This window comes from Chanodichthys erythropterus, chromosome 7 (assembly GCF_024489055.1).
Source record: "Chanodichthys erythropterus isolate Z2021 chromosome 7, ASM2448905v1, whole genome shotgun sequence".
NCBI lineage: Eukaryota > Metazoa > Chordata > Actinopteri > Cypriniformes > Xenocyprididae > Chanodichthys > Chanodichthys erythropterus.
In genome coordinates this window covers 20,387,730-20,398,523 of record NC_090227.1, presented here as the reverse complement: position 1 = coordinate 20,398,523, position 10,794 = coordinate 20,387,730, and the positions used below count along the sequence as shown (strand labels likewise).

Sequence of the window (10,794 nt, the reverse complement as noted above, 5' to 3'; positions counted from 1 at the left end):
AAAGTTGAGAATGTAAAATGTTATTTTTTCCCCCTATTCTTTAAAGAAACATATTTTCACATGGAATTTTATCTCATCTCTTGGTTTGTAAAAATAATACTTCATCATATCGATTTGTGTAGTTATATTTCACTATAATAGATTGCGTCTGTAACTGGATATATTTTTTTCTCACAATTAACTGATTTTTATACTGTTGTGCAGTAGTTTGGGGCCTACATTTGTCTTTGACACTACATATTGGAATATGATTACAAAATCGAGTACATTCATTATGCTTTTATTTATATTTATTTTAATTCCAAGAGTTCAAATGGTGAAGAATGGTATAAATAAGTGATTAAATGTATACCTTTAATATACTACATATCTACTGTAAATGTTAGAAGCACTTTAGTAGATGCAATTATATCTCTTTCAAATATATTTATGCATCAGTTTAAAACACAAAGGAGTCTTTCGTTGTAAAATGTGATTTTTATCATATTTAATTAGATTAATTATATATTTAAGGAATCTTTCTCGTCAGCCGGAACCGAAGGAGATCTGTCGTCATTTACCATAAATGGACAAGTAAGCGTGACGCATCTGTTCAGCTGTGTTGTGATTGGCTGTGACTCTATCGCAGAACTCGCTGTGATTGGACTACCTTTCAACCCATATAAAACGGCGCTTTATCTTACAAAGTTTGTTTTAGTGTGAATATTACGTTACTCATACATTAAGTTAACTATAAAGTGTTTCCATGTTGTGAGAAATTACTCCTTTACCGAGATCCCAACCCTAACCCTAGCTTCTCAATGAACTACAGCGCCATGTTTCCCGTTCATTGATAGAATGACAGAGACATATGGGTAATGTAGTTTAAAACGTTTAGTAAAGAAATGATAAATGTTAAAATAATAAGATCTTTAATGGACAACTCGATATTTAAATATGTTTATTGTGCAAACATTTATTACATATATGAGGGACAGGCTGAAATGTAATATTTTACTGTAATCACTATTAAAAAACCTTTATGCCAGCTTTCCATGTATGTCTGAAAACTGTGCCCAACATTATTTAGTAATCATAGCATAAGCAGTTGTCCTGTTGATTTTCTCTTTGATACGCTAACCGGACTTTGAGTTACAGCCATTTGAAATGTGCATTTTTTTGCTCTTCCAGGGGCCGGTACTGGCCCCTTGGGGGTGGAAGGGCATTAAAATCTACACAGGTGTGTACTCCTCATCATGGATAACAAACTTTGTTGAATCACATTTAAATATTGGAGTATTTTATCATTTCCTCATTTTCCATTCTAACATCATGCTTGTATAGGTTTTTGATGGGTATTGTGAGACCATCTGATGAAATATGGAAATATTATAACAAAATGTTGTAATACAATAATAATAATAATAATAATAATAATAATTGATTAATTGAATAGTAGTTGATTATTTCTTTGCTTTTTTTTGTATGAACACCAATAAATATAATGGATGAACCCACAACTTGCCATTATCCAGCTGCCAGTGTTGGCAGTAAACTAAAAACTATTTATATTTACACTTCACTATTACTGTTACACAAGGATAATGCACTATTCAGTAAAATAAGAAACTGTGCCAAAATGTCATTATCACCCCCTCTTCTTGCTCCTCACATGCCTGACATCAGTAATGTCCAGCTGTCATTTTGAATGCAGTAGTAGATGTACCAGAATGATCAACATCGATCTTCTTCAACTCTGCTTGAAGTGTTTGTATCAGTATAACCCACTGCAGCCTCTCTTTATTCACATTCCTTCCCTTTATTTATCTGGAAACTGCCATCCTTGTCACAACATGAAAGTATATGCAACTTTTGGTGCATTGTTGTCCCAAATATCATGAATTAGATCGAAAATATTTATGTAATATATATTTATGTATTAATAAGTAAAACAATCATGGAAATTATATGTCATTTTTTTAAATTATGAAATAAACTCAGCTTAGTTAAATTGTATTTACTCTACCAAACACCACGTTCATCATAATTTATTACACAACACTTTATTGGAGGATACAGCATAAGGTTGAAATTTGCATAAAGACAAATGAGATTCAAGATAAATAAAAACGTGTCTTCAAAAATACGTTAACGTCATAATAATCCATTCACAGACTTTACTCCTATTGCACAAATGAGCGCCACAGAATCCCATCCAGTCAACTATGATCCAGAAAACAGATTTGATATTGAGTTTAAAATAAAGATTCATTATCACAGCTGAACTGGGTTCTTGCTCTTCCCTGTACATGTCTCTATCATGTTCATGTTCTTCTTCTTCTAAACAGTTTGTTCAGTTGTACTCTACAGTACAACTAATGACCAGAAGATGTGATCACTGATGTGCTGTAGCTTTTTCTCAACCAGAGGAAGAAGTCTTAACATCCCATTGTCAGGCGTTCTTCAGTCCTGGTCTAAAAGTAAAACAAAAAAACACAGACAATTCAAGTTAAGTAGTTTAATGGACAGCCAGGTCAGCTTATGTTCTGCATGATTTAAACAGTGGTGGGCTACTCTGGCCCTCAGCGTCCACGGTCCTGTAGATTTAGCCTCAACCTCAAACCCAACTGCCTATAACTGTCTATAAGTACACCTGAAGACTTTGGTTAAAATTTTCAGGTGTGCTCAATTATGGTTGGAGGTAAACTCTCCACCTCAAAAAGGAGACAGCAAAAGGGCTAGAGTTGCCTGTTCCTGATTTAACTTTACAAAACAGCAGTACATAATATATATATTATAATAAAAATGCAGCACAGACTGTAAGCTAAGTACTGAACAAAAACTGTTTTACCCATATTAACAGCAACCTGTTTTAAAAGATCTTTTAGAAAGGCATGCTCTCTTTTGAGCCTTGATTTCTTTCAGGACAACATACTCTTCTGTTTCTTGTTTCAAGAGCATAATTTGGTCAAAAACCAAGTGATAACCTGTACAATGTAAAATTGTTAAAATACTGCAATAAAAACTTTAAGGCAAGAATTAAGAATAGGCACAGGACTTACCGTACTCATGAAGAAGCCATGGCCATGCATAGTTTCTGCCTCTTGTGTTCCTCCGTAGCTGCACATCAGTCGTTTTTCCTCTAGGATCTTCTGTTAGTGACTTCACTTGCTATCTGTTTTAAAACACAAATACAATGTTTTAGGTCTGTGCAGTATAAGGCCTTATTTCAAGCCAAAAAAAGTATTACACATAATTTAAAGAACATTTACTATTTAATTCCTATTATACTATATTATATTATATTAACTCATTATCTTCCAAAGCTTCCCTGTCTGCTTTTATCTAAAAAAACAAACAAACAAACAGACAAAAAAAAACAGAAGGAACAGTTTTTAAGAACTTTTTAAGAACTTAATAGTCCTTTGAGAGAACAACATTAAATTCTGTACTACATATTACAGCATTGCCTCAACACAAGACATACCAATGGACTTCTGTCTTCTTTGGGCATGAGATGGTCATGTTCCTTCCTCACCCTAAACAAAGGACTTCGATGAGCTTGCTTTGATATAAGGACTGGTCTTCCTTCTCTGCACAGAAAAACAAGAAAGTCTCTACTTACTCTGTGTGCAATTACTCTTGTTCTTAAAACATACAAATTGAGACAGTTATAAATAAGTTAATTTACCATACCATCCAGGAGAGCATTTGATGAGTAAATACTGATTTAAATATCTAGAAACTTTACCTGGAAAGGGCTGATCACGGCAGGTTTGCAGCGACTCACTAGTAGCTCTTGTGAGGGTCGGCTCTTAAAAGAGCTGTTGAGTTTGATGTTGTAGAGATCCTAAAAAGAAGGACTAAGTAATCTGCAAGTAATCCTGCAAGACAGAAAGGAAGGTAAATTTATTACATCACATTCAAGTTGTCAATTTACACATAACTGTAGGATTTCCTTCTGTAAAGAGTGTTGCATAATTAAATGTTAAATGCATTTATGTAATAAGTTCACTGATATGTGGGCATTTCCATGATTAAACATATGTCTTTAATAGCAAGCTATATTTATATTTAAAAGAATAAATAAATAAATAACATGTTTCACATGCAAGCAGGACATTATCAGCAGTGTAACTGATTAGATATTGAATAGACATCAGATATTCAATTATTTTGATTATGACAAAATAATCGAATATCTGATGTCATGTGACAAGTCAAATGATAATTTCCACTCTTGCAAACAGAGGTAGTTATGAGGTGCAGAGAGACATCATGTATCATTGGAACATTTTGGGCCCAATCTGTAATCATTTTAAAGAATTCAATGGAATTAATATAAACTTTTATGTGTGGGACGTCCAACTGTCCAAGAAGGGGCACAACTGATTTACAAATAAGGTGATAAATATGTACAGGATTTGACTTTAATTTTAATTTACTGTGAGACTATTTAACAAATGCTTGATAAAATGTTTGATAAAGGGTTAAAAGCAACACACACATACCATTGCAATTATTTGCCTTTGCAGCTTTCTGTCTCCTTCATCCATTTCCGAAAGGCCCTTTTTGTCTTTTCAGCTAAAACAAGAGAAAAGAAAATATCATTATTTATAATATATAGGTTTATATATAAATATATATAGGAAAGAAGTTCTTATTGACCTTACAGTTTTTGGATTTAACATTATTAGGCATTAAAAGCATGATAAGTGTTGTGGTCACTCTGTATTTACAACAAAAATCACATTAAAACGACCAATACTGTGGTAAAAAGCATGGTAAGTGTTGTTTTTTACCGTGCTTCTACAACAAATACCATTTTGAAACTACACTTGTACTACTTTGAAACTGATATGAATATGTTATATATATTGTGCAATATATTGCACGTCACGTGACAGTGTTTAATCACCCTAGTTTAGTATTTAATATAGAAAGCAATGAAAAGCAAAACCTCAGCGGAGGTGACAGATATAATGCAGTGACTGAACATGAGGGAGCTAACGTTAATCTGATTAATATCTGCAAACAGAAAAGACATTATATCAAACATTAGAACAGCGTATTTACGACTACTTACCAACATCCAGCACACGCGAACTGATGCCAAATATCGCGATGTGTTCTGAAGGAGACTTCTTCAGCGTGAGAACGGTCAGGAGTGAGAACGGGTTGACATTCACTGAGTGAATATTATGAAAATAGAATATATATTTCTCGCTAAAAATGTAATCAAACCTTATTTTTATGCAGAAACTAACTCAAAATATTGTTCATAGCAACCAAAACGTAGCAGTTTCACATTATTCTGGCGAGATCAGATAAATCTTTGCAACAACCCAGCTAACCAAAATACGTGACTGTTACGTAACTGCAACGTAATTTGGTGACCAAACTTTCGTCGTGGCGACGTAACTAGTTACGTCGTGGCAACCGGAAAAGTGAAAGGTGCCTATACGTCGCCACAACGTAACTTTGTGACGTTGCCAGTTAGTAACTGCGACGTCGTGGCAACGTTGTGTATCAATAGTTGTGTGTTGGTCATCAGTTGGTAATTCTTATATTTATTTATTTTTCTATGGGCGGACATGCAGTAGTTTAACCTAATTTATGTCCTCATTTGCCCAAACTAATGTAAAGGCTATTCCAACAGCTGTGAACGATGAATGCAGACTCGAAATGAATTCAATTCATTTATTTTGAAAAACACACAGAACATGAACAAAACTCCAAATAAAAATAATGAAATACACTCAAACTATAAATAAAAACATATAGCCTACAACGAAACATAAAATAAAAGCATTCAAGACGTTTTGCTCTCAGTATCATTAAAAACATATGCTATGCTAACGTAACATTTTGCTAACATATATTTCAGACGATCAAGGAAATCACAGAGGTAAAAATATTAACAAAAGTACTTAAAGTAGACTGTGGGTAATGTTACTTAACCAATCTGACGCAGTTGTTGAACTTTATTGCTATAAAACTGACGAGAAACACGGAGAAACGTCGACGCTGTCCTCTCCAGCAGCTTGAATGTTTTCCCGGTTGCCATGGCAACTCTAACGGCCACCTGCACTAACGTAAACATAACAATAAAAAAAGGTTTTGCGTCTTTCCAAAGTTAACTTTATACATTTTTATAAAAGCCATTTATTCGTTGTCACCTCGGAAAAATAAATTCTTCTCTCAGAAAAATTAACTTTACACTCTTATTAACATACTGTGGGCACGCGCGCACTACATTTGTGGAGGCGCGCGCTGTATGTCACGTCACTATATATAAAAACCAGTCATCCATACTCTGATTTGGTGAAAAGAAACATTTTTTTTCTTAAGGGGACATTTCAGTCTTGTGTCTGACATTTAATTACACGTTTTATATTGCAAATTCTGGTAATAATAACATATAAAGAATGTGTAAATGATGGTAATGAAATTACGAGCACATGACGTTGCTGCTACGTTGCCAGTAAGTCATGGAATGACCATTATATTACGAATAGAGGACGTATCTGCACGTCCTTGGTAATCTTGTAACGTTTGGAGAACGTACTGACGACGTTGTGATATGGTAATTTGATGGTAATATTATTACGGGCATACAACGTTGTAGTTACGTTACTAGTAAGTCATGGAATTACCAATATATCACGAATAGAGGACGTATCTGGAACGTTCTTGGTAATCTTATAACGTTAGGAGAACGTACTGACGACGTTGTGAGATGGTAATCTGAAGGTAATGAAATTACTGGCATGCGACGTCGTAGTTACGTTGTCAGTTAGTAAGTCATGACATTACCAAAAAGTACGAATACATTACGTAACTGTTACGTCGTGTGTTAGCTGGGAACGCGCAAGCGAGTGATTATGTACATTCACTGAGTGAATATTATGAAAATAAAATATATATATTTTGCTTAAAATGTAATCAAACCTTATTTTGATGCAGAAAATAAAATATTGTTCATAGCAACCAAAACGTAGCAGTTTCACATTATTCTGGCGAGATCAGATAAATCTTTGCAACAACGCGCAAGCGAGTGATTATGTACATTCACTGAGTGAATATTATGAAAATAAATAATATATATTTTTTGCTTAAAATGTAATCAAACCTTATTTTGATGCAGAAACTAACTCAAAATATTGTTCATAGCAACCAAAACGTAGCAGTTTCACATTATTCTGGCGAGATCAGATAAATCTTTGCAACAACGCGCAAGCGAGTGATTATGTACATTCACTGAGTGAATATTATGAAAATAAAATATATATATTTTGCTTAAAATGTAATCAAACCTTATTTTGATGCAGAAAATAAAATATTGTTCATAGCAACCAAAACGTAGCAGTTTCACATTATTCTGGCGAGATCAGAAAAATCTTTGCAACAACGCGCAAGCGAGTGATTATGTACATTCACTGAGTGAATATTATGAAAATAGAATATATATTTCTCGCTAAAAATGTAATCAAAACTTATTTTTATGCAGAAACTAACTCCAAATATTGTTTTTTCACTAAAAAGTAGAGAAACGTCCGCCATGTTTTTTGTTCTCACGGCCGGGCTCTCTAAAGTCACGTGACTTGGACGCAAAACAATAGGCAAAAAAAAATGTAACAGTCATACAATTTAAGGGCCATTATTGTAACCCCTCTACGTTTTGCACTTTGGACCAACGTAGTCAGGATACATTTTCATATGAGACTGGGTTGCACTGGCAGTTGTGAGCTGATCGACGTGCATGCTCCACTCCCAGCAAATGACACATAAATCGTGTGTATCCCCACTCGCTTTGTAGTGTAGCACAGGGGAAAAAAATCTAACTGCTGTTCACGATTGATTTGTTATAAACATGTGATTTTGAAACACGATATGTGTGTGACTGTGAGGCATGGGCGTAGGTTTAGGGGGGGACGCTAGGTACTACCCAGCTAACACACGACGTAACAGTTACGTAATGTATTCGTACTTTTTGGTAATGTCATGACTTACTAACTGACAACGTAACTACGACGTCGCATGCCAGTAATTTCATTACCTTCAGATTACCATCTCACAACGTCGTCAGTACGTTCTCCTAACGTTATAAGATTACCCAGAACGTTCCAGATACGTCCTCTATTCGTAATATATTGGTAATTCCATGACTTACTAGTAACGTAACTACAACGTTGTATGCCCGTAATAATATTACCATCAAATTACCATATCACAACGTCGTCAGTACGTTCTCCAAACGTTACAAGATTACCAAGGACGTTCCAGATACGTCCTCTATTCGTAATATAATGGTCATTCCATGACTTACTGGCAACGTAGCAGCAACGTCATGTGCTCGTAATTTCATTACCATCATTTACAAATTCTTTATGTTATTATTACCAGAATTTGCAATATAAAACGTGTAATTAAATGTCAGACACAAGACTGAAATGTCCCCTTAAGAAAAAAAAGGTTTCTTTTCACCAAATCAGAGTATGGATGACTGTTTTTTATATATAGTGACGTGACATACAGCGCGCGCCTGCGCGTGCCCACAGTATGTTGATAAGAGTGTAAAGTTAATTTTTCTGAGAGAAGAATTTATTTTTCCGAGGTGACAACGAATAAATGGCTTTTATAAAAATGTATAAAGTTAACTTTGGAAAGACGCAAAACCTTTTTTTATTGTTATGTTTACGTTAGTGCAGGTGGCCGTTAGAGTTGCCATGGCAACCGGGAAAACATTCAAGCTGCTGGAGAGGACAGCGTCGACGTTTCTCCGTGTTTCTCGTCAGTTTTATAGCAATAAAGTTCAACAACTGCGTCAGATTGGTTAAGTAACATTACCCACAGTCTACTTTAAGTACTTTTGTTAATATTTTTACCTTTGTGATTTCCTTGATCGTCTGAAATATATGTTATGCAAAATGTTACGTTAGCATAGCATATGTTTTTAATGATACTGAGAGCAAAACGTCTTGAATGCTTTTATTTTATGTTTCGCTGTAGGCTATATGTTTTTATTTATAGTTTGAGTGTATTTCATTATTTTTATTTGGAGTTTTATTCATGTTCTGTGTGTTTTTCAAAATAAATGAATTGAATTCATTTCGAGTCTGCATTCATCGTTCACAGCTGTTGGAATAGCCTTTACATTAGTTTGGGCAAATGAGGACATAAATTAGGTTAAACTACTGCATGTCCGCCCATAGAAAAATAAATAAAAATAAGAATTACCAACTGATGACCAACACACAACTATTGATACACAACGTTGCCACGACGTCGCAGTTACTAACTGGCAACGTCACAAAGTTACGTTGTGGCGACGTATAGGCACCTTTCACTTTTCCGGTTGCCACGACGTAACTAGTTACGTCGCCACGACGAAAGTTTGGTCACCAAATTACGTTGCAGTTACGTAACAGTCACGTATTTTGGTTAGCTGGGTAGTCCCTATCAATATTTTGAGATGACAAATTTGTCCCCACCAATATTTAGCAAGCTCCTTTGAACTGCTATTTGGATCTTTGCATTGGTTTTTGGATCGATTCTAACGGCCAGGAGTCAGGACGACGACAGTACAAGAAACGCCGTAATTTGATTGGCGGCGAGGTATCTGACAGGCTACACGCGCGGGCCGGGACTACTTTTGTGCTTGCACTAGTATGAGGGGTGACTTCAACAAAATGTGATGATTGTATGGCGTTCGGACGAGCTCATTAATATGACGTTGCAACATGCACTCGTCTCACTGAACGTCACGTCTGCGTCTGCCGAACGTGACGTCTGCGTCTGCCGAACGTGACGTCTGCGTCTGCCACATTACAGTTCGACTGCCTGGACGTGACGTCTACGTGACGTCTGCTTTGCTGCAAGGGTTTCCAGCACATTCCATACACTAATTAGAGCTTTATTATACCTATTCATTCTCTATTATTGTTTACACTTATCCTCAATTATGTTTAATTAGCAATTAAGTGCTTTTTACCTTTCTTATGTATAGCTTTTTATTCCAAAAAGTAAACATTTATACAAATGATATAAACAATTCTGTATGCAATTGCTTCTTCCACATATCCACGACTTCGGTAAAGTTGGTTTTATATTCGCACATTCGCACATCCGTATTCAATAGCCTTGTTAATCACACTATATTGGACATTCAGTGGACATTCACAAGTAAATATGCCATTAAAACAATGCTTGCCTATTTTGATCGACTGTGAAAAAAATGTTGTAAGTTGACAATCGTTGGTTGTCAATATCATGTCGCTGCTTAAAATTTGCAAACATTAATTTATTGCACATTTATTGGAAAGTCTGAATTTATCAGAAGTCTGAATGTGCGAATATAAAACCAACTTTACCGAAGTATATCCACGGATGTTTTGAAGAAATCATAAAAAAGTTGTTCTAGCATGTATTCACCACTAGGAGTCTCTAGACCAACACCAAAAGAACGAATGTTTAAACACTGCTATATTATGGGCTAATTTTACTAAAATAAACAATATTTGCAATCTTTTATTTTGGAGTTGTAATATTTAGATTTATAGTTTCGCCAAAGTGATTGACAGGCGATCTGTTAGAATACTATAAAACATTTACACCTCAAAAGACAAAAGCGAGCACATTTTATTATTATTTTTTGTTTTTATTTATTTATTTTAATCAGTAGTGCACATTTATCTAGGGTAATTTTTTTTTTTAATTAGTATGGTAAAATGCATGACATGTTTTTTTTTTTTTTTTTTCTTTTTTCTCATCCATAAATATTATTTTATGCAAGTCGTGTTGATTTGTGAAGAA

General features: G+C 34.7%; 1 long non-coding RNA gene across 1 annotated transcript; it reads right to left on the bottom strand.

Moving 5' to 3' along the window:
• Positions 1–2,018: 2,018 nt before the first annotated feature.
• On the bottom strand, positions 2,019–5,048 carry LOC137023165 (uncharacterized). Its single transcript, XR_010895486.1, has 5 exons — positions 4,491–5,048; positions 3,731–3,863; positions 3,467–3,572; positions 3,042–3,154; positions 2,019–2,453 (listed from the first exon to the last, which is right to left on the bottom strand). It is a non-coding gene; the product is annotated as an uncharacterized lncRNA (long non-coding RNA).
• Between the last annotated feature and the right edge of the window lie 5,746 nt (positions 5,049–10,794).